This window comes from Mytilus edulis, chromosome 1, assembly GCF_963676685.1.
Source record: "Mytilus edulis chromosome 1, xbMytEdul2.2, whole genome shotgun sequence".
Classification (NCBI taxonomy): domain Eukaryota; kingdom Metazoa; phylum Mollusca; class Bivalvia; order Mytilida; family Mytilidae; genus Mytilus; species Mytilus edulis.
In genome coordinates, this window is record NC_092344.1 from 14,216,906 (window position 1) to 14,239,044 (window position 22,139).

Consider the following 22,139-nt stretch of genomic DNA (forward strand, 5'->3'; position numbering starts at 1 on the left):
CCTACTGACGATGAAGAACGACTGCAATCGAAATGCACAAGAGTTACGATCATCATCAAAAATAGATTGTCCGATACGATGTCTGGAACTCAACTTGCATGAAGTTCGTACGAGTCTACTACTTCACTTACCGTAAATGTATCAAAACGAAAAAAATAAGAGAAATCATTTTAATAAATTTTGAAAGAAAGTCTAAATCCATTGCAAAAGCGAGTAGATTTATTTTTCAAATATTTTGCACGACAAAAGAATGAATAATTATTTTCATAATCAGAACAAAAACTCAGAAAATTTCTAATGTCCCTCATTTCTCCTTTACAAATTTTGATCTGAAAGTGTTTCCAAATCTGAAAGTGTGTTACGATCGCAATCATATTAACAAAAATAGCCAACATTTAATGGTTATGAAACGTCGAACTGTACTAGACCCAATCAATCCCCCGTCTCTTTACACTAATAGCGAGGGAAAGTTTATTTTAGAATCAAATTAGCATCATTGCAAAACCTTGGTCGTGTGTACATCTATGTTTTCTAACAACACTCTCCCGAGTAAAAACAGACGATGTTGAAGTACTCAGTATACGCAAAGATTAATTTAAAGAAACTGAAATTAAGGAAATGGTACTAGTATATCATTTAACGACACAGCATCACTAATCAAAGCCAAAAGCAAAGGAACCTTTATTTGATTGCTGTTTTCCATATCATAGTTACAACGCCACCTTTGTCATGATACTAGAAGTCTCTTCTATCTGTAAGTTTAAAACATAAATCTCATCAAATATACCAGGTTTAATATTGGAACGCAAGACTACGACGCATTACAAACATGATGACCCATTTTGGGCAGATATCGAGACCGCTGCCTATGTATGTTGAGGAAGGCAGCTGTCGTTTAATACCGTCAAATGATAAAAACCAGACAGTCTTATCACAAAATTCAGAAACAATTCTCTATAAAAAGAATGTCTCCAACAACAGGGATATATATGATATAGATCAATGTCAGATAAATTGTATAAGAAAAAGATTTATGAGTATGGCAAATTATTCATGTGACTTTCATAACATTTTCAACTAGCAAACTAGTAAAAAAACAAAAAATAAAGTTGTATGTATGAGAGTAGTTATATAAAAAATCTATGTTACATTTCGTATTTAATTTATTTGGCAATCGCAAATGGCAGTCAGCAGGGTTATAGAACATAAGTTGGTCAACCTGTTAGTCAAATGCGTTTTGTTAAAATATACTTTTCACTTTTGTGGTCTTTTGGAAAATGTTGTTTTTGCTAAATTTAGACCTGTCTACCAATACATTTGTTTTACATGCACGTTTAAAAATTGCCGTTTTTACCCAACCTAATCATAGGTTTGGTGTTGTTTTCAATTTAGACTTGGTTATCAAACAATATATATACATCATAACTGATAGTCATATTCTCGGTTGTTCCACAATCTGTATCCCTCTGCTCAGCTCTTACATATCACAGCTTTGTGATGTTAAATACTTTGACCCAGCCTTCATAACTTTGACCCAAACTTATCAGCGGCGTCATAATGTATGAACTGACGTTTATAAGTTTGACCCAAAACTTATCAAGTCATCTTCTTGTTTGCTGGTGAAACAAATCAAATACTTGTGTCTATCATTCAATATACGCAAATGCAACTTGATACATCGATTTATCAGTTGTATACAAATTTATATTGTAAAATATTAGCTACTGGACAAAATGTGAAGCCTTTTTGAACTACGCTCGTTTGACAAAAATCTTCACATTAGGACTCGCAGCTGATATTTTACAATAGAAATTTGCGAACAAAACGATAATCGGTACTTTATCTCTGCTTGCTCGGGTAACAGTGTAGGATCCAGAAATTTTCATATATGGGGCCCACTGACTGCCTAAGAGGGGGCCCACTCCAGTCACGCTTCAGTGATTCCCTATATAAGTAACCAAATATTTTCCCAAAAGGGGGCCCGGTCCCCTGGGCTCCTCCCTTAATCCGCCTCTGCGTAACTATCTAGTGAACCAATGTAAAATCTAATAAAGCAAGCAAACACCATTCAATAAATAAAACTTAAAATTACAAACAATCTTGCATTTCGTCGAAATGAAAAATGAAATGTCGTCAAGTCTCAACAGTATCGTTGGCCTCGAAAATGAGAAGGAGTTACTCGGTTAAGATTTTATCGACGGGCGATTCAAAAATGTTTTGCAGTATCTAAATGAGGAAGATCTAATGACATATTTACACGTATTGAATTGCTAATGGCAAAAAATATATTTTGCAGTATCTAAATGTAGAAAATGAAACGACCGATTTACATGTATTGGATTGCTAATGGCAAAAACCAACAGTTTTTATTTCTTTTAAAAGCGTAATGGCGGAAGAATAATAATTTAGTCAAGCTATTTTTGCCTTGTTAAACGATAATGCCGTTACAAAGTCATGGAATGGAATTTTGAGACGAACTGTATGGAAAAACGAAAACATTATTTAAAAAGGAAGTGAAATAAGTACAGCAAATGAAACAAGTTATAAATATTATACAATGATAAAAATGTACTTATAAATAAAGGCAACAGTAGTATACCGCTGTTCAAAACTCATAAATCCATGGACAAAAAACAAAATCGGGGTAACAAACTAAAACCGAGGGAAACGCATTAAATATAAGAGGAGAACAACGACATAACACTTAAATGTAACACACATAGACAAAATCCCACGAGAATAACAAATATAACATATATATACATGTATAACATCAAAACCAAACACATGAATTTGGGATAGACAAGTACCGTGACACGTCTTATCGCAATGTGAATTTACACTAAAAAATAAGAGAAAACAAACGACACAACGTTATAATGTAATACACACAAAAACGAACTATAATATAACAATGGCCATATTCCTGACTTGGTACAGGGCATTTTTAAAGGAAAAAATGGTGGGTTGAACCTGGTTTTGGTGGCATGCCAAACCTCGCACTTTTATGGCCATGTGAAATATAACATCGAAATGACAACACAGGACTACAATATAAATGAATTGGAGAACACAATTGACAAAGAATCACACGAACAACAGCCAACAAAAGGCAACAAGTTCAAAATTTTAATACGCCAGAAGTGTATTTTGTCCACACAAGACCTACGTGTGACGCCCAGATACAAAAGTTTGAAAGCCGAAACGAGTACAAAGTTGAACAGCATCGAGGACCAAAAGATCAAAAAGGTTGTGCCAAAAACGGCAAGGGTTTTCTGTTAGTAACCAGAAAATCCCTATAATTTAGAATAATTTATACTTTTGCAAACAGTAAATTTTATAAAATGAATATTCAAAAGATGTACATGATAAAACTTAAGTATTAACTAATTACAGGAAACAACTGAAATACATTTACATAACCAGACATTTGAAACACAAAAGTAGACATATCCGAATAAGTTTAAACCTCTACGCCAAGTGGCGTCCTATTTGAAACTGAAAAAATGACGAAAAAATGACGTCATTTGAATTTGTAAAACAGATCATCAAAAAATGAAAAATGACGTCACATAAGAATGAGTAAGATAGAATTAAGATTGATTTAAGATTATATATTTGAACTAAATACTGATATTGCATTTAATAACAAAGCACATTTTAATACTTATTAATATCAAACTAAGGTAGCAATTAACTATATTATAAAACTATGTCCGGTTTGTTTTGAATCTAACTTCAAACGTAAAATATCGTACTGATTACGTTCAACGAAATCAAATCTGATAAATGAAGGCGGTGATTAATTTTCTTTACCATAACACATAAATATAATAGAAAAGACGTCAACACATTTGACAAAATCCGATGAGAATTACAAATATAACATTAAACATTTAAACTAAATACATGAATTTGGGATAGACAAGTACCGTACCACGTCTTATAGTAATGCGAGTTCACACCAGTTTTCTTATATTGAATTGGTTCTTGGTGTGTTATTGTCTTTACATAATTTTTAGATGATCATAATTGCATTCGTTTCTTGTTGCTATGCATATATCTAACAAAATTATTACTTGGCAAAATTACCCATCCATGACATCAATTTACATATGATCATTTAAGAACAAAACAAAAATGTAGAGAAGTGACAATGCACTTGGTCTTTCAATATATAGCTGACATTACTCACTTAATAAAAAAAATATATAATAATGGATCTGTTGATAAACACGCTGTTGGATAATTAAAAGCAAATTAAATCCTGTGATAAATTAGTTGTAATAATGAAATATTTTTGTGATCGGAAAATGTTGGCACTATCTACACAAAATATGTTTTGTGACGATATCGTTGTGGGAATAAAAGTTGCATAAAGATACAGAGCAATGTCTGACCCTTTCAAATATTTATGTATTCCATGTAATTAATAACAGTCGATCATTGAAATATGCACACCTTTTCTGATACAGTTTAAATGTTTTTAGTCCGACATGATATCTTCAAAGATGAAATGTCGACAAAATAATTACAAAAATTGTGCCGAAAAAATGTTGTAATCTAATTTATTCGCAACCGGTAATTTAATCGCGGTCTCTAAATTATTTCTCTCAAAATATGCTGTTTGTCAGTATCGTCTGGAAAAGAAAGAGTTGCTTATAATCCAATAAGGAACAGACGTCCTCATTTGAACAAGAACACATTTTTTTTAATTTTTTTTTATTTTTTACGTGGATAAGAGTATTCTAAATTACGCTTACTTTGTTTTAGTTTAGTTGGAGACGCTCTAGAAGTATTCCTACGCAAAGATAAACGATAGACGGTAGACCAAAAAACATGAGAACTAAACGATGACATTTATTTTACATGAATCAAAACCGAACAGAAGGAGTACAATGATACAAGAACAAAACATTGCTACCGAAAAACATTGTTGGGTTAAATTTCAGACGATATAAACATAGTGTGTCGCCAGCTCTGTATAACTGGGAGTATTTGGATGTGTGAAATCATATAGTATTAATTACACTGAGTGGTAAGTTATGCCTCTTTGTGTCCACTTGAAATATAAAAAAAAAAGCAAAACAAATATCAATCTATTATCTTTCGAATGTTTAGAAACCTGTTGCTCAGTGGTTGTCGTTTGTTGGTGTGGTTCACAAGTGTTGCTCGTCTCTCGTTTTCTTTATAGAGTATACCGTTTGCTTTCCTGTTTGAATTATTTAACACTTGTTATTTATGGGCTCTCTGTAGCTTGCTGTTTGTTATAAGATGAGGCTCCGTGTTAAAGGTCGTACTATATGATCTTGCAATGCTAATTTTTTTTTATATTGTGCCTGGGGTGGAGATTTTGTGTCATTGACATTCATATAAAATATTCTTAACATAACGACATTATCATTTCTGACATTGTCATTTATATGTTGTGATGTTGCTTACCTAATGTTATTAGCGCTTTATACATCAAGTTTTATACTTGGAATCATACCGATTTGTCTCTTAAAAAATCAGACTATATCTCAATATCAAAAATTCAATTGAAAAGGTTAAATACTATAAATAAAGATGTGTCTAGGCACTGTTTAATTGGACCAAGGTAAGTAGACATAATTTTAACACAATACAGTTGTTATTTATCTTTCTTGAACTGTTATTTGTTGAGAGTCATTATAATTGCCGACCCATCTTGAGTGTGCGGATGCAAAATTGAGACAGTATATCATTTACTTGTCGACTGTTCTTTATATACACACCAGTGAGAAATTCTGATGAACAATCTAAGATGGATTCTTGTAACCTTATATTGAATGGGCGGAATTTATAAGTATGATTTACTTGTGTCCACTTCATTTCAAAATATGTTTAAACTAAACTAAACATTTTGCATTATGAGCAAAATTCCATAACGATCAAAATAGCCTTATTTTTGGTCCTATCATTTAATGTTTTAGTCTGTGACCTTAACATAAATGAATCAATTGACCTCAATTTCAAAATTATGTTTCTCTCATTACACGTGACAATTATAAAACAATTCTAACGAGACAACTAACGATCTGATTTATGCTCAAAACAATAAACGAAAAGTAAGTATGATATACAGCACAAAACGACAACCGCCGAATTAAAGGCTCCTGATTTTGGACAGCCGTATACAAAATGTTATATATCAAATTATTTATAAACTAATGATCTTTTTTTTTCAAAAAATGAATAAAAAAGACGTGACAGCCTTCCTTTTCAACATTTATCACATAAGAAAATATTAAAAGTCCACCAGAAAAATCACTGTATATCGTGCTTAAACATGAACGTTTTTTTTTAATATTACTTCTACTGTATATGATATAAATATGAATAATGAAAATTAAAGCTGTATTTTATGCTGATTAATCATGAAAATATCTGTAAATAAACCAAAGAGCTATGTCAATTCCGGAAAACCCATTTTAGTAGCATCTGTTAATGTTCCTTTAAGAAGTTTTTCACTAAAGACGTCACTCCATTTTAATAAGGGATTTGATAATAATGGAAAATAATGTGACAGGATAATTTTGATTAGATACGTAAAGGATTTATCAATAGACCAAGAGCTCCCTGAAAAAATTAAGATAGATCACGTTTTAAGATGCATGTCTGTGTATATCTCTTTAAGAATGTTGTCACTAAAGACGTCAGTACAGTTTTATGAAAGATTTTTCTGAAATTGAATGATCAGGTGTTTCGTAAGATGTACCCTGAGATTGGTGCCAATGTCAAACAGTCGCTTAGACACATTGATTGCCACCATGTGATTTTAGAAGGATGTTGCTAGATCGTGGAAATTAGACAAAAGACGAATATTTCAGATATGTTCTCCTTGTCGTTTTCATTTAGACCGATACGACATATTGTCTGCAATCCTTTAATTCAAGACAGCTACGAGATTCGTCAGATTATGTAAGAGATATGCCTTTCAACATTAAAATTTCGCCATATTAATACATTACCGACAATGTTAGATAATTTTAATTGGAGAATTGTTTTAAAATACTGTCAATTTAGAAATTTTGCTCGCCTTTAATTTTGCAAAATTTGAATAATGAACAAACATACTGCTCAAAGTTTTTATAAATTTCAAAAAAACTTCTTTCGATCTTGTTGTTCGTTCTCACATATTCATTGTGATGCCATGGTAATTTTGCTTCAGTCTTAGTTTCGACGGTTTTTCCCATGTAAATCTCAGTTTCCAGCCTTTCGTTAACAATTAAGATACATTTACGTATGATAATATGACATGAAGTCAATGCTTGTTAGGTGGATTGATGAATGGTATCAGGTTTTAATTTGTCATGATGTTTAGTAGTCTTAAAATTAACATAGAAATCAGATATTCATTGCAGACTAATCCAATCTGCTTGTTGGTGTCATTCAAGTAGTGACTTTTATCGAAGAGTGTACAGTACCCTGATTTTTTTTCTAGAAAAGCCATTAGTGCACTACTATTAACAAGAACCCGTGACAATGTGTGAAAAGTTAATCTGGTTTGAATGCCTGTTATATGAATTCCAAATTTGTCATTATTACATAACATTGTCATTATGTTTGGTAAAGGAAATACATTTTTTTGATTTGGCAACAAAACACAAATTTACACAGATTCATTACAAATTTCCAATCAATTTGTGACAATTAATCAAGATTAGTTTTATGTCGAAGTGCTAAAATACTCTGAAGCAAATGTTAAAAAAAAATTCATATTGTTGTTTAAAGTAATCTCATGCACATGTTGTTATTTGTTCCTATATTTTTTAAGTTTTTGTTATTGTTTAACGACTCAAAGTAGAAAAAAAGTGTCAAATAAAAAAAGATTATAATAAATTAAAATCATCTTCGTACTTTATTTGTCCTTTAAAAAAATATATTCAAGCGTCACTGATGAGTCTTTCGTAGACGAAATGCGCGTTTTCCGCAAAATTTAAATCCTTGTATTTATGGTGAGTTTATTTTAAAAAAAAATCTTTCTGACTCGAATAATTTGCTAAACAAAAAATTGCGAATACTAACTATTTTGACACACAACACGAAAAAAATCTAAAAAATTAAAAATACATCGGAAGATACCATATCGAGCTAAAACACGTGCATGGCTTTTTAAATTTTACTGCTACTATGTAAGACGGAATGTGAAAAGTGAATAATACTGCGTTTTTTTATGTTGAATAATTATACATAAACTTCATCAATAGAACAAGACATTATGTCAATTCCTGAAAACCCAATTCAGGTAATGATATTAGTTGCATTTATGAAATTGTCTCTTTAAGAAAATCATCACAAAAGACGTCAGTACAATGCAAGAAGGGATTTTCATAATAAGAAAATTGAGCGGTATTTTTATGTTGATCAATTATGAATATTATGTATTTATGATAGACAAGAGCTTATGTTTATATCTGAAAACCCAAGTAAAGTAATGACTTTTGTAGTAGGTCTATAAATGTCTCGCTAAGAAGATTGCACTTAAGACAATTTAACGAGAGATTTTGTTGATATTCAATGATCACCTGTCCCATAACAGAATACTCCGGTTTAGTAGGGTTTTTAGAACTGTGACTTACGAAAACAAATGCAATAGCATATTCCGCAACAGAGTTTGAAAAAATAGCATAAAAATATACATCCAACATTTATTGTAGATCCATTTTCACAACAAATTTCTGACTAATTTAGATATATTTATAAATACATTAGGTATGTTTTGTACGGAGTCACTTGCATATGTATTCATTTACTTCACCCAGTTGGTATTTGCTAACAGGTCCTTACTTGGGATAAGATGTGCTTACAACTTAGGCATATAATTCATTCACCGATAGATTGCAATATGACGTTAATCAATTATTATTATTATTATTATGAGTTATTCAATGTAGACATACAAATGAACATCCAAATTAAAAGTTAAATGTTTAGAAAATACATATTTGCAAAAAATGTTTATACAACATTAAACTATTTCAGGTTATTTCAATTGGAAGCTGACAATAACTATAAAAAAAATTTTGAGTTTGTGTGTTATTGCCATTATTAAAATAATGAAGAAAAATGCCAAATTAGATATTGTTTTTTCAGATATACTAAAAATTAACTACATGTACTCATATGACCATTCTTCCTATTCGTAAACCCTTAGCATCCCAGGACAGCTGACAGAGGGAACATATTTTCATTTTACATTTCCAATACGCATGGGAAAGTAGAAAAGAGTGAGAAAGAAATGATTGACTCTTTAAAATATTTCAAAACAAAAAATGTTTTCATTTCACTCTACACACCTCTAAATCTTGCATTTTTATATAAGTTTATCTTTTAAAATACAGTTATGAAAATATTACATCTGTAATTCATTTTTGTTCTTTCTAGCCACGTGTACTGTTAAAAATCAAATCCTATTTTAGGAAAATATGAAGTTTCCGTCTCAAACCTTACTAGGTAATCCTGAATTTGCATTTACTTATAATGATATGACATTAAGTCAATTGTAGATTATTTATTGATGAATGTTATCAGTTTTTTAATTTGTCATGATGTTTAGTAGTACTAAAACTTACATTGACATCAGATATTCATTGCAGACTAATCGAATCTGCTTGCTTATGTCATTCAAGTGTTGACTATTAATGAAGATGTGTGCAATACCACAAATTATATCTCTGAAAAAAGCCATCAGCTCAGTTTCATTAACGAGAACCCTAGACTAGGTGTGAATAAGTTAATCTGATTTGATTGCCTATTATGCGAATTCTAGAGACATTAAATTCTTAAACAACAAAGTCATCACGTTTGCATTATGTTTGGTGAAGGATATACGTTTAATTTTGCAGCATTTACAAATTTTAATTCTGCAAAGTAAGATTCATTAAAACTTTCCAATTATGTTGCCAGAGTGTATACCGTATCACAGTTATTTTATGTCGAAGTGATGTGACAATTTGAAGCAAATTTGATAGAATATTATTTCTGTTTTATTTTTATGTAATCGTATACGTTGATTCGTAAACGTGGAATTGACTGAGCCGTAGCTATAGGGTGGTAATGTAAGAATGTCATTGAAAAAGGGTTTATATACAAATGTTGGATTGAAGCAGTCCACCTACATAGCGGTTACACGGAATCTATAACGAGGAGAACGTTCGTAAGATTACTTAAAGTAGGCGACCAGGAGTTGCTGTGATTGGTAACACTATGCAAATCTAAATTGAACTACCCATAATGCAAGGGTTTGTTCCTTTGGGAGACTATTTTTAGATGTTATAACTAGAGTTGTCCGTTCATTTTTTACACATTCGGGATCGTTTTTATCGCTCTTGAAACTCAATAAATTTGAGAATGGAAATTGAGAATGTGTCACTGGGACAACAATTCGACCAAAAAGCAGAAATCAACCAAAGACCTTCACTGGGTCTTCATCACAGAGAGAAAATCCCGCAACCGGAGGCGTGCCTTTACTGGCTTCCTCACAAAAATGTCCAGACTTGGATATAAAAACCTCGTCTGGACAATATTTCTTTAAATTGGAGAAAACATTCGTACTGGGAAGTTGTACTTTAAATTTCATTTTATGACTATTCAATGTAAGAATTAAATATTTATTTCTGTACATTTGATATTTGGTTTTTGAGTCATTTTTAAATTTACATTCCAAAAAAAAGAAAGAATTGTACACTGGATAGATATTTTATGATTTCGATTTTATAAAGATATGGGGTAAATTTTGATACCGATATCGAAAAAGATTATTAATCCGATGGATATTTTAGAGTAACGTTCGTCAAACTTCAGAATTTGTCGTGCCTTTCAATGAAGTTAATCGCATGTTTTTTTTAAGGTCTTGAACTGGTCAATGATATTGCAAAATGTTTTTCAGACTTTGGTCTAGTTGGACATATAATTTAACGGGTATAGATTAAAGGTGATGTTTTTTTTTGTATACTGGATTGACTTTGGGTCCTATTACATGGAATTACGAGGTTCATGTTCTAGTCATACAAAGTCGCCGGAAACCATTTGGTATATGAGCGAAAACATTGCTTGGCACAATCGCCATCTCTTCAAGACCTGGAGCGAAAGCACAGACCGAACCATCTCTACCAGTAACGTCATACACTAATCTAGCGGGGTATAATGTCATGAGACAAATGATGAAAGAAACATCAGTGTATATATACTAAATCCTGTTTACGTTGCAGTATTAAAGTATTTTGTAATTTAAAAGATAAAAAGCAGATTTATTACACTTTTTCTTTGTTGGTAAATTGTAAACAGATTATTATTTATTTTTCAATGATACAGTATTCCAAATTGTGTTTACACTCTTCATTTTCCAGTTAACGTTGCTTAGTTAACGTTGTATATACCAGTTCTCATATATAATCAATGATACTCGAAATATATTTAGAAATTGTCCAAATAGTGGGCCCGGTCATAGTTTAAAGTATTTTACTATTATTTGTAAAGGCGTGACCTAGAAAATTTCAAATATTGTTAACTAAAGATTTGTTATTTTTTTAACAATCAAACAAACAATATTTATCAAAGAGGTAATTGAAAAATGAGAGCACAAAATGTCACTATGAAGTCATTCTTCTTCGAGTTTATAAGTTATCTTACAAGAAATAAGATCCATATTTTTTTTTAAATTATTTATCAAAATATAGATTATTCTAATTATATAAAATGCCAAATAGAGACAACTTTACATGTATCTTCAAAGAGGTGTTTTAAAGTTTTTGGTATATTATTTTATTTTAATTATTGTTCGAACCTTTATATCATTAAAAGGTGAAATAAACGATAATTGTAAATTTCTAGAATTAAGACTTCAAGCAAAGAATAGTAAAGATTGTTGAGTATGTCGCATTCCTTGTAGAGTGTTATAACAGTAACATTGTGTTTCCATATTCAACTCATCACTTAAATTTGATACTTATACATCGCTCCATCTGGAGACAAAGTATTTCATATTGACAAATTTCTCAATGAAAAATCATGTGATAAACGTAAACTATAACATTAGCATGACATTAGCTTACTTTCGTGAGTCTTGAAAATTATACAACACATTAATCAGCAGTCAATTATCTTTGCTAATAATATTGTAGAAGAGGAAATAAATGGCTTTCACTCAAATAGTACTTGGTAGGATTACATATTAACGTTAAATGGTGCTATAAAAATAAAATAAGATTTCATTTGCAAGATTCATTTATAAACCGATTACTTCTAAAAGTCCTTCACTACAACATTTGCACCTAACTCACGGCTATTTCAAAATGAGCTGGGAAAATTAATATCTATTTTTTGTTTAAATTTGTATAGAAACTGCTCGTTATATTATTTTCCATTGTTAATACGCCCGGTTGTATATTTTAAACGCATAAATATTTTGAAAACTAATAAACAACTGCTGCCTTATTGAACTGACTTCGGTAGATTTCTATACATCCAATGTCATATCTATATTTGAAATGTAAAAACTATACGAATACTAAATCTGCTTTCTGTTTATGTTTTTATCGAGTTTTAACACGGATTGTGACTCGCTTAATCGATTTCGTGGCATTTATATACTTTCTTTAGAAACATTTTTAATAACTCATTTTAGTTATGTTATAAGGTTATTCAGATTAATTCAAAGAATCACTAGCTGTTACAAATTCGACGATAGAATGTAGACCATGACCTTAACTAATGTCTACAGTACAATTAATCAGTTTAATGTAACATATGTTCTGCCTTGTTCTAGTAATAAAAAGTAGAGTTTCCTTGTGTGATATAAATCTTAACACTATAGAAATATAGACATTCTGTCATCTGAATCAATTAAAGCTAACATAGAGAGAGATAACAAAAGATGGTGATCTAAGTTTATCTTTTTTTTATGACACTATGTATTTGATAAATGTCTCATTCACCAACAAAAGCTGTAATCGTCATATTCATAAACACATGCACTTGAAACGATCCTTCTTTGTAATAAAGTAAACTAGCAAATTGACCGACATAAAAAATTAAAATTAATTTTGAAAAAAACAAATGTTGTACACTTTTTTCTATCTTTTGTAATTCTGTTGAAACAATTGAAAGGTGCCTATTATGGACTTAGAAGACATAGTTAACCAAAAAGACCATGAATATGTATTTTCATGTATAAGCAAAAATAGAAGATGTTGTTAGGCTTATAAAAAAAACCCAACATTTTTATTCTTTTTTAGTTATGAAAATACAACTTAATACCACTCCTTTTAGCCTTGTGAGACAGTCATTTTATGGAATTTCCTCCTCGAAACGAAGTTTAATTCAACAAATGACACCGATGCCATCTTTGTAAAGAAAACAATTCCAATCACCAATAAGTTAAATAAAAGTGTAATTGTTAGAATCTTTGAAGAAGCAGAAGAATGCTGTAACATAATTGACTTTTAATTGAACTCACGTAAGTGCTCTCTGGAGAGATTCATATACTAAGTAGCAGGTATGAGGCCAATTGTATTGCAATGTATTGCTTTATATTACAATTACTTTGACAAAACCATGTATTTGATTATAATTACAATTACATGCATTTATCAAAGTAATGCATAAAATTACAATTACTTTTACAAAGTCATGCATTGACGTACACATTACATTTGTAAATGTTATTAAGTGAATAACAACATGAAGTCCCAAAGATTCAAACATATGCAATAACTGTTCTGTATACATATAACATTTAAGTATCAAGTAAAATGTCTATTCAATACAACTGTTATATTTTAACATCATAAGGGTTTCACGGTATACATCTCTGTGTTTTCTCTAAAAAGAAATTACAGAGATGAAGTTTAATATTTATTTTAACAAATATTAATTTCACTTTTATACATTTATTATGGTAATTCAAATCAAAATTGTTTCTTTCCTAATCAAATAATAAACAAAGACCTTAATGCATGACCATGATGAACAGATTCATTGTGAAACAAACTAATTAGTGTTTTATGACAATGATAAACTTTTTGTTATGTAATCATGACAAGGTACTCATGGATGTTTTTTATAACAATTAAACATTTGATTGTAACGCTTTCCAAATTAAAAAATCAATATCCAAATGATTACTTCGTATGTTCTAAATTAATCCAGAAATCTTAAATTCTTCTTTAGCTAATTCTCAAACAATCTGTGAAAGATATATAGTATGTGAAAAAAGTTATGCCATGTAATGCAATGTAATGCATGAAATTAAACAACTTTGTTCTCAAGTAGTGCATAAAATTACAATAACATGTAATGCAATCATTGCAGCATTGCAGCATTACACATTACAAGCAATTAATTGGTAAAATTTAAGGCATTACCGTGCATTACAATTACAAATTAGTATTACCCCATGCCCCATACCTGCTAAGTAGAAAACAGTCATATCATAACCACATCAAAGCTTAATGTTTTTATGAACATCTGACGGTCCCTACTATGTATTGGTAACCTTAACTACATGAAACCCCTGTAAAATCTCGATAGTAGATGGACAAAAACATTTAAAAGGGGTCGTCTCAAAAGACGTATTGATTTTTTACTATCGTTTACATAATCCAAAATGAAACATGTTTAAGTTAGGATATATTGTTTTCAGTCAATTAAATTGTACCCTCTTTCTACCAGACCAGAGCAAAATTCTACAATCTGAGTTGTTTTTCAGTGCATACGACGCCGCATTGTACCACGTTCATTAGCTGATACCATTCGTATGATCCAGAGAGTACAATTTATTTAATATAATGGGTGGCCACTAAGTCCAAAACGAAAATAATTATTATGCATTAACCAATATAGCGAATTAGTTTTTTTGCATTTATAACGTTCTTTCCTAGTAATATGTCACAATGAGTGTCTTTTGTAAGGCGTCATTATTGAATAGTGGTTAGCATATATTTTATCCGTTAATATAAAAAAAAAGTTCTCCTTGAAATCAAGTTAAAGCTCGTATCGAGTTGAATCATTTTTGTGGCCAAGGAATCTGCTGCGAACAAATCGTATGCGATTTCGGTTGTCAATCAAAACCTGGCAGTGAATACAGTGCATATGTCTGTGTACGGAATAAAAATGTTTTTGTTGCTCATGTGCCGACGATAAATTGTATGAAACTTACCGTCTAGTGCCGCGACTGCGTTTGGTAGTAACTGATTATTATACCTGTATTTTGTTCATTGTTCTCTTTCAACAATAATCAGGCCATTAGTTTTCCTCGTTTGAAATGTTTTACATTTGTCATTTTGGGGCTTTCACGGCCGGCAATGCAGTATTAGTTGTGTCCATTGGAAGACCACACGGTTATTTAAAGTTGTTTACATCAAGGCCATTTGGTCTTAGATTGAGAGTTGGCTCATTGGCAATTATACCATCATATCTTCTTTTTATATTTCAGTTTATGTCATAGCAGGATATATTCCAAGGGTGAATAAAAAAAGATGAAATGTGCGTATCAATATATATATGATTTATATGTCATTATAAAAAAAATCGGATATATTGTCTTTTAAAACACATAGAATCCGGTGATTTTAACGGTTTAGGTGTGATACCACCATTGATTTCCCCTATTAATCTTTGTTAAATTTGCACTTTTCAAAAGATTGTGCAGAATATATCTTTGTTTCAAATAAAGAAATACTTGGCAAATATTTCACATAACATGGTATTGCATATAAGAAAATAACCATCACTGGAAGTTATCCAATCAAATTTCTCCACTTATCTAACCTGTGTACAAGCTTAACTAACCATGTAACCTCAAGTTTAAAAAATATTCTACCCCAAATAAAAAAAGTAATGGTGCTTTAAAATAGCCAAGACATATGTTTATGAAACAGAAATGATTTACTGCAATTAAAACTGTCAAATTCAAGGGAATATTTTTTCGACCTATTTTCGTATACAACCGGATGTGACGTACAATGATTAGGCGGTATTCGTTAAGCATGAATGTTTTAAAACCGAACACCTATATATGGATACCTGATAAAATGGAAAATGTCAATCTTTACATAAAATTCTTCATTGAAATCTATTGAAATAACCAACAACAAAAAACAACAACAAAAAAACACATCATGATTAAACTTGAATCAACAAAAATGTAATAATATGGTGTTTGTCATTACATTGTTTTATATATAATACTAGTATTGTTCTTGCTAACTAATAACAAAAACCTCAATGTATCCCATTCCGTTAAAAATGTTATTTTCAAGTGATTGTATCTTCAAACTAAGCACACTGTTCTTTCTTTATTCTTTCATACTTCTGATGTATTACACATTCTCAATTCAAAGGAAGAGTTGCTATTTTCAATTATAGCAGCAATCAACCTCAAATTAAATAATGTAATTTCACATTATTGTTCGCAAGATAACGATGATTGAGAGGATTTTTCTTAAAACTCGGACTGTGAAATTACAGCAACAATCGAAACAGCAACTAGAATATATTTCATTCCATAATGATATTACATTACGTTCCTTGAACAGTTTCAAGTTGTTCCACTTCGGTAGATTAAGTAGTTAATAAAGATTTTTAGAAATGCATAAATTAAATGTCGACTCTACTTTTTTCAAGATGCTACATGTATTGTAGTAAATTCCAGTGTTAATAACTGTTTACGGGAAGAAAATAAAGAAATTCGTACGTTATAAATGCTACTATTCCAATCTTAAAAGTTAAGTTCCAAATAAACGCAACAGTAGTATACCGCTATTCGAAATTCATAAATCAAATGGGAAAAACACAAATCTGGATTTCAAACTAAAACTGAGGGGAAGAGGAGAATAACGACAGAAACACAACATTAAAATGAGACACACACTGAAATGAACTTGATATTATAATGGCCCTTTTCCAGATTTGGTAAGCAACAACAGTTATATACAAAATACCATTACGTAAAAACATTGGTGAAACAACACGAATCTACCTTATTCCCGTGGGTGTGCATGAACGACAATCGTGAATCTTATCTCTACCTTTGCTGTTATTAGTTGCTTGCTAAGAAAACATCTTGTCGTAAGTAAAGGAAGTATGAATTTCCGTATATGGCTTTATCTTTATTGTGGGAGTCGAGCACTTGACATTTTATGATTGATATTAATCAACCGGTTTTATATTAATGAACTCGGTCTCAGACATTTATGGTATAAATAGCCTATCTTAACGTCCTTTCATTCAACCTTTATCGCACAGCTTTCCTTCCTTTTCGGTCACGACAGACGACTACATTCAATGGCTGCAGGATACATCTAAGTATCAGCAAGTAGTCTTATAATTAAATATTTCTCATGGAGAAAATGTGACAATTTCCATATTCTATGATTGTGAAATGAAAAAGATATGACTGTATTAATTAAAATACCAAACTCCATCGTAGATTAAAAACTGGAGGTCCATAAAACCGGAAGAATTAAACATTATACGCCAACCAATGGTCCGAAAAATAATCTGAATAACTTCACTTCGCTATCTTAGGGAGCACTCAGCAAAAGAACCAACATCCAGAAAGGTGTACCAAATGTTCAATCCTGGCATCTTTATTATTTATAACATTTCTTTTAACATGGAACCCCATATTACTTTGCTCAGGATTCCGGGTGGTAAAGTACTTGTTTTGGCGATCAAAAGTCATCAATTGCGAAAGAATTTGGCGAAAGAAATATTTATAACGATTTAATTTCAGCCATCTTGATTTTACTTTGTTTTTGGATTCTCGTATTTTACCTGGTCAGACAATACTCGGAATTGACCTTTAGCTCGTTTCGATTTTGACCAAATAAATCAATAATCAGCTGATTGCGAATTGCATTTTATAGCTGTAGGCAACAAAGAACTAATTAATAAAGGTGATGATTGTATTGTTTGACAAAATGATATGATTAAATGGCATCCGTCACATGTCACATGAAGGATTTATTAACCACTTTGTGACGAATTGAAACAAACTTTTGACGTCTTCTCTCCTTTTTTTGACGATGGTTCGGGGGAAAAACTGTCCTAATGAAGGAATATATATTCAACAAGTTGGGAATAATCAATCAAATGAGTGGTACCCTTCATGTAAATGACTAACCCTTTAACGAGGGATTAATTTCAAGTAATAACACATGAATTTATCGAAAAACTAAGGATTTTCTTATCTCAGGAATAGATTACCTTAGCCGTATTTGGCACAACTTTTGGAATTTTGGGTCCTCAATGCTCTTCAACTTCGTATTTGTTTTGCTTGATAAATATTTTGTTATGAGCGTCACTGATGAGTCTTATGTAGACGAAACGCGCGTCTGGCGTACTAAATTATAATCCTTGTACCTTTGATAACTATTTTTGTTTTGAAAAACCATTTTCTGATAGAAAAGATAAAATTGAGAATGGAAATGGGGAATGTGTCAAAGGGACAATAACCCGATCATAGAACAGACAACAGCAGAAGGTCACCAATAGGTCTTCAATGCAGCGAGAAACTCCCGCATCCGGAGGCTGGCCCTGAAACAAATCAACATTTTCCTAGCCATCTTGCTAGACTCTATAACATTATTGTCGCACCTGTAAATAATGAAAATACGAGAAGTTTTTACAACAAATTTGCCAATTACTTTATTACAGTACTTTCAATGTAATTTTTTTGTGTATGCGTTGTATGTAAAGCATTTCCAAAAATCGTTTTGGTTAATGATTAAATCTTTCACGTTGACGGGTATTAGATCTAACACATACAGATGGTCAAGTGACCTAGATATATCGCGTTGTTAGTTTTTTTTAATTTTTATGTTGTTTAATTATTGTTTGTAATAAACATATACATATTGTGATATTTTCATATTAAAGATGTCTGCAGCAATCCAAGATGAAATCCTTTATGCATGACATTTAAGCAGAAACCACATAAGAGTAATCTGTAACTTGCGATCCTGGTGATATGGTTACTTATTAATCATCAACCGATTACTCATATACACAAAATTCAAACCAAGTCAATAACAGACACATAGAAAATCTAACTTGACAGGCTCTTCAATTTTACTTTCAGATGTATAATTGTAAATCAAGTCCTGTAAATCAATCATCTATATTTTATACATGTATATCCCAGTGAATTATTGATATTAAGGAAAGCAAACACCAAAGCTAAAATGATTGCTTCATATCTTGATTGGTTTCTTCATATTGACACTGATGGATCTTGAAAATTCCAGTTTTCCCATTGTTGAGTTCCCATTTACCCTGTATACTTGATGAGTTTAATTATAACAACTTGGTCGATGCTACTACTAGTGGCGATTACCTCTCCGATTTATCATAAGAGCAGTAGACATCACGTCTTTGTTGACATGAATAATCAACTGTTTATAAGATTTCAAAAGAATTGGAAATATACAAATGATGTTCTACCCCAGGAATATATAACCTTATTCGTTGTTTGCGTAATTTTTGGTGCTTAATGTTTTCAACATCGTACTTCGTACTTTATTTTGTTTAAAACTGTTTTTATTCAAGCGCCACTGATGAGTTTTTTTGTAGACAAAACGTGCGTCTGGCGTTCAAAAGTTTAAATTATAATATCTTTTACAGGTTAAACTGTAATATATTTTAGTGTTTTCACATCTCCAATGATACGTTCTGAGCGTTCGAACTTCTTTTTCAGTATGATATTCTAGTAGATGAACCTATGACAGCAGGGTTTGATGACGAACGACTGAAATCGAAATACAGAGGAGTTACGATCACCATCACAAATTGATTGTCCAAGACGTTGTCTGGATCTCAACTTGCATGAAGCGCTTACGAATCTATTTATGCACTTACCGTAAACGTATCAAAACGAAAAAATAAGATAAATAATTAATATAAGTTTTGAAAGAAAGTCTTAATCCATTGCAAAAGAGAGTAGATTTATTTTCAAATATTTTGCACGACAAAAAAAATGAATCATTATTTTCATAATCAGAACGAAAACTCAGAAACTTTCTAATGTCCCTCATTCCTCCTTTACAAATTTTGATCTGCTCAATTTCATTCAAAAATAGTTAAAACGTATTGGTTATAAAACGTAAAAATGTACTAGACATAATCAATCTCGTCTCCTTACACTAGTAACGAAGGAAAGTTTATTTTAGTTTCAAGTTACTTGAAGTACTCCGTATACGCAAATATTTATTTGAAGAAACTGCAATTAAGAAAATGGTACTAGTATATCATTTTATGACATAACATCACTAATCAAAGCAAAAAAACATTGCTTTGATTGCTGTTATCCATATCATAGTTACAGTTCCATCTTCGGCATAAGACTACAAGTCTCTTCTATCTGCAAGCTCAGAAAATAAATCTCATCAAATAATCCAGGCTCAATTTTGGAACACAAGACTACGCTACATCACAAACATGATGACCCAGTGGAGGCAGATGTCTTGTAAGATGTCGAGAACGCTGCATATGTGTGTTGAGTAAAACAGCTGTGGTTTAATACCTACAAATGATAAACTACTAGTTTAATTCGGCATAGAAACATTAAAACTAATTATGTAACAAAAGTCCAGACAGAAAAAATTCTCTATAAAAAGGTCTTCAACAACAGAGATATATATAATATAGATCAATGTTAGATAACTTCTATAAGAAAAAGATTTATGAATATAGTAAAATACTCGGTTAAAATTTTATCGACGAGCGATTAAAAAATATTTTGCAATTTCTAAATGAGAAGATATAATGACATATTTACACGTATTGAATTGCTAATGGCAAAAAATATATTTTGCAGTATCTAAATGTAGAAAATGTAACGACCGATTTACATGTATTGGATTGCTAATGGCAAAAACCAACAGTGTTTTTTTTCTTTTAAAAGCCTTTTGGCGGAAGAAGAATCTGAGTCAAGCTTTTATTGCCGGGTTAAACTATAATGCCGTCACAAAGTCGTAGAATGGAATTTTGAGAAGAACTGACTAGAAAATCGAAAACATTATTTAATAGGAAGTGAAAAATAAAACGCACGCAAATAAACCGAGTAATAAATAAAATGCAATGATAAGAAATTGTACTTATTGCAACTTTCACATATTGAACTTGTTCTTGGTATGTTCTTTTCAAAACATGATATAAGGATGAATAGAAATGTATTCGTTTCTCGTTGTTATGCAAATGTTTATTAAAATAATTCCAAGGCTATGTAGAGTAAGCAATTATTGACCTTGATTTGCTTAAGAGCATCTAGGAACAAAACAAAAAGTAGAGAAGTGACAATGCCCGCGGTGGCTCAACATATTACATTATTCACTGAAATAAAAAACTATGATTACGGATCTGTTGATAAACACGTGGTTGGATAATTGAAAGCAAATTTAATCATTTGATACGTTAGTTTTAATAATGTCGGCACTAGCAATCCGATATTTGCTTTGATCGGAAAAAATGGCACTATCTTAACAAAATATGTTTGGTACCGATATCGTTGTGGGAAAAAAGTTGCCTGAAGATACAGAGCGTAGTCTGACCCTTTCAAATCTGTTTGCATTCCATATAATTAATAATAGGTGATAATTGACAGCTACAGACTTTTTCTGATACAGTATTGAATTTTAAACCTGATGCTTTTTGTTATTCATTAAACATGTGTTTCTTTGTCTAATACGTTCTCCTATTTATTTGTATTGTAGTCCTGTAATATTATGTTGTCATTTCAATGTTATATTTAACATTGCCATTAAAATGCGAGGTTTGGCATGCCACAAAACCAGGTTCAACCCACCATTTTTTCCTTTAAAAATGTCCTGGACCAAGTCAGGAATATGGCCATTGTTATATTATAGTTCGTTTCTTTGTGTGTTACAATTTAACGTTGCGTCGTTTGTTTTCTCTTATTTTTGAGTGTAAATTGACATTGCGATAAGACGTGTCACGGTACTTGTCTATCCCAAATTCTTGTATTTGGCTTTGATGTTATATTTGTTATTCTCGTGGGATTTTGTCTGATGCTTGGTCCGTTTCTGTGTGTGTTACATTGTAGTGCTGTGTCGTTGTTCTCCTCTTATATTTATGCGTTTCCCTCAGTTTTAGTTTGT